The sequence below is a fragment of the Brassica napus genome, chromosome C7 (assembly GCF_020379485.1).
Source record: "Brassica napus cultivar Da-Ae chromosome C7, Da-Ae, whole genome shotgun sequence".
Taxonomy (NCBI): Eukaryota; Viridiplantae; Streptophyta; class Magnoliopsida; order Brassicales; family Brassicaceae; genus Brassica; species Brassica napus.
The window spans coordinates 28,197,962-28,202,385 of NC_063450.1; the positions used below are offsets into that span (position 1 = coordinate 28,197,962).

Consider the following 4,424-nt stretch of genomic DNA (forward strand, 5'->3'; position numbering starts at 1 on the left):
GCCCCATTTTTACAAGATCTGTGCATCTTGATCTCGAGACTCGCAAAGACTCTATGGACCTCTGTTTTTGAAGCTTTCAGACAAAGCTAAGTTTTGTACAGGAATAAGACAAAAAGAGTTACAAGAAAGTCAAGGAGCTACGATAAAAGCTTGAAAGTCTGTACTTTTTGGTGTAACGAGCATAGGGGTGGTGTCCATACCAACAAGCAGTTTGTTCTGGCGCATTACATTAGTTTTTAACTAGTGTTCTATGCGTCCAGTATACATATAACTTTCTAATAATCAATAATCTTGTAAAATGAATGTGGTGGCGTGGAACTGTCAACGAGTAGGAGCCAATCTTACTAAAGAACATCTTGAGAAGTTATATCATTGTTTTCTACCTAGATTTTTATTCTTATCAGAGACAAAAAACAATCGTCGTGTTTTACAAAATTTGCAAGTGCCTTATGGCTATGATCAAGTTTGTACAGTTGAAACTCGTGGACGAATCGGTGGCCTAGCACTTTTTTACATGGATGATCTTTCAGTTACTATCTTGTATGCGGATGCACACATGATTGATATTGAAACTATACTTGAAGGACATGCGATTTTTATGACTTTTGTGTATGGTGATCCTGTTGTTAGGCATCGAGACTTGGTTTGGGAACGATTGTCACGCATGAGTACTAATCGAAGTGAAGCATGGTTCATGACTGGAGATTTCAATGAGATCACAGGAAATCATGAAAAGAGGGGAGGAAGGCGTCGTTTAGAGAGCTCATTCCTCCCTTTCTGAATCATGTTAGAAAACTGTGGAATGCTTGACTTCCCATACAAAGGGAACTCTTTCTCGTGGGTGGGCAAAAGACGAACCGGTAAAGTCAAATGTAAACTAGATAGAGCAGTGGCAAATGAAGAATGTCACGCCTTATTTACACATTCTACAGTGGAATTTTTGCAACTATGGGGCTCGGACCACAGACCGGTCCTAGCACGGATCCAATCCAGTGTTAGGAGGACAAGAAAGAATTTTAGATTTGACAAGAGATGGATAGGAAAACCAGGATTTAAGGAAGCAGTAATCTCGGGATGGAGACAATTTGATGAAATTCTATTAAGGAATTTTCATCAAAAAGTTACCTTATGTCGAAATAAGATTAGCTCATGGAAAAAGAAAAACCCTACAAATTCTTCTCTATTGATTAAGGAGTTAAAAGATAAGATATACTTGGCACAAGATGATGAATTCACTACAACAGAAGAATTGGAAGATTTGAGAAGACAACTGATTTTGGCATTTCGAGAAGAAAATACTTTTTGGGAACAAAAAAGCAGGGATCAATGGCACAAAGATGGAGACAGGAATACAAAATTTTCATCATGCCACTACAAAACAACGAAGAGCCCAAAATCGGATAATAAGTATCAAAGACAAACATGGGAAGCTGGTAGAGAGTAAAATCGAGGTGGAGAACGTGGTTGTTTAACACTTTCGAGATCTCTTCCCTACCTCTTTGCCGACGGAGCTAGACGCATCCCTCCATTTTATCTCAGAAAAGGTGTCCATGACTGACAATAGGTTACTTTTAGAGGAACCGTCAGAACAAGAAATTAGAGGAGCTCTCTTCGACATCAACCCAGATAAAGCACCTGGTCCAGATGGCATGACTAGTAAATTATTTCAGAAATCTTGGCGGGAAATGCGGCAAGACATTATTAGACTTGTCCGAGATTTCTTTGCGACAGGTAGTTTTGACCCATTATTGAACCAGACAAATATCTGTCTCATCCCGAAAAAGAAGAAACCTCGAGACATGACTGAGTTCAGATCTATTAGTCTTTGCAATGTTAGTTACAAGATTATATCTAAGCTTCTTTGCAAGAGACTTAAGAGAGTTATCCCGCGCTTGATCTCGGAGACACAATCCGCCTTTGTGGCAAAACGTTTGATTACTGACAACATCCTGATAGCACAAGAAAACTTTCACGCCCTACGGACGAACAAGCGATGTAGGGAAGACTTCATGGCTATTAAAACAGATATGAGCAAAGCTTACGATAGAGTGGAGTGGAGTTTCTTAGCAGCTTTGATGCTGAAGATGGGCTTTGATGAAAAACTGGTTGACCTCATTATGTGTTGTGTCACGTCGGTCACATATCAAGATTTAGTCAATGGGCAACCAAGAGGGCGAATCCTACCAAGGAGAGGGTTAAGACAAGGAGACCCACTCTCCCCCTTTTTGTTCATTTTGTGTACGGAGGCGTTGATCGCACTTTTGAATGGAGCGGAAGCGGAAAAGAAGATCTTAGGTCTCCATGTTGCTAGGGCGAGCCCAAGGATCTCTAATCTTCTTTTCGCAGATGACAGTCTTTTCTTTTGCAAGGCGGAACTAAGCCAATGCAAAGAGATCATGGACATTCTAGATATATATGGGAAGGCATCTGGACAGCGACTAAATGCGTCCAAATCATCAATGTTTTTTGGAAACCGAGTGGAGAGTTCTCGTAAGCAAGATATAAAAGATGTATTAGGTTTCTCTTCAAAAGGTGGCATGGGAATGTACCTTGGATTACCAGAACAAATCGGTGGGTCAAAGATGAAAGTGTTCTCCTTTGTACAAGATCGTTTCAATGGGAGAGTCAACACTTGGTCATCGAGACTCCTTTCTAAAGGAGGAAAAGAAGTTCAAGTCAAATCTGTGGCTCAAGCAGTTCCGACATTTGTGATGTCGTGTTACTTCCTTCCACAAGGCATTACCGACAAACTAAGGAGCACAGCTTCAAACTTTTTGTGGAGCTCAAAACAAAACAGCAGAGGTTTGCATTAGATAACATGGGACGAGATCTGTACCCCTAAGGATTCGGGGGGACTAGGTTTTTGAGATCTCCATGACTTCAATATAGCGCTTCTTGCAAAACAATTGTGGAGATTTATTCATTACCCGAACTCTTTATTGGCACGTGTTTTAAAAGGAAGGTACTACAATCATACCTCTCCTTTGGAAGATCGACGAACATACTCACCATCTTATGGATGGCGCAGTATCATTGCAGCAAGACCTCTACTCATTTCGGGTTTACGGAAAACGATTGGAACGGGTCGAGATACGAGGGTTTGGAGTGAGGCCTGGGTTCCAGACTCAGTGGCTCGACCACCTAGACCTGCTAACCACATTGTTTACAGACTACCCCAACTTCTTGTTCAGTCCTTTATTAGGAATGATACCAAGGAGTGGGATATCCAGCTTTTACGAGAATTTTTTCACCCGGATGATATGCCTTTGATACTTGGGCTAAAACCATCTCGCTCTCTTGCCCCGGATGGATATATTTGGAATCACACCAAATCAGGAGTGTATTCAGTTAAAACCGGTTACGACCTACTCCGATCAACCAAGCTGAGTCTTACACAAGAAGGCGTTACAGATTCGAGTATCACGAGACTTCAGAGCCATGTGTGGAAGCTAAAGGCCCCGAGCAATATGAAACATTTCTGGTGGCAGGCTATCTCGGGCTGCGTGGCGACAGAAGAGAGGCTCATGTATAGACACCTGGGCACCGATAGGAGTTATCCTAGATGTGCTGGCCCAGTGGAGTCGATTAATCATCTTCTTTTTGAATGCCCACCAGCTCTTCAGGTTTGGGCTTTATCGGACTATCCGTCCACTCCGGGTTACTTCCCGAGTACATCCATATATCAAAACATGAACTTCCTTTTTTGGAAGAGAAAAGAGGTGGCTCCTCGGAGACCACAATTCGATACCTTCCCATGGATCTGTTGGTACATTTGGAAGGCGAAGAACGACAAACTCTTCAATGGGAAAGACGTATCCCCCATTGACACCCTCCAACATGCGTCTCTTGAGGCGGAATGTTGGAGGAAGGCTAACGAAAAGGAGGAAGTAAATGAGGATCATGACGATCCCCCTACTACAGAGATTGAGACAGTGCCCCCTTGGATACCTCGAATCCCTACTTGTCAAATTGATGCATCATGGATCAATAATGGCAGTGTCAGTGGCTTAGGGTGGAGTCTTAAGGATCCAATGGGCTTAGAATACTTCGGATTACGGGCGTGTAACAGGAGCCTCTCAGCTTTGCATGCTGAGATGGAAGGGTTACTTTGGGCAGCCTCATGTATGAGAGACAAAATGATCACTTTGGTATGGTTTGAGACGGACTGCTCGGACTTAGTGGATATGACTACAAACCCGATGGACTGGCCAGCTTTTGCGACAGAGATCGAGGTGTTCCAGAGGTTACAGGAAGACTTCGAGGATGTGCGACTGTCTCATATTCCTCGAAGTCAGAATGGCCGGACAGACGGATTAGCAAAAAATGCAAGGACCAGAGGTTATATTTTTTCCGCTATAGAACATACCCGGACAGATGGAAATGCTCCTCTGAGGATTGGCTCGTCTGTTCTCCATTTGATCTAG

The 4,424-nt window shown here is 42.8% G+C and overlaps 1 pseudogene; it reads left to right on the top strand.

Annotated features, from left to right (window-relative positions):
* The first annotated feature begins 1,550 nt into the window (after nucleotides 1-1,550).
* Nucleotides 1,551-4,424, top strand: LOC125590527 (annotated as a pseudogene).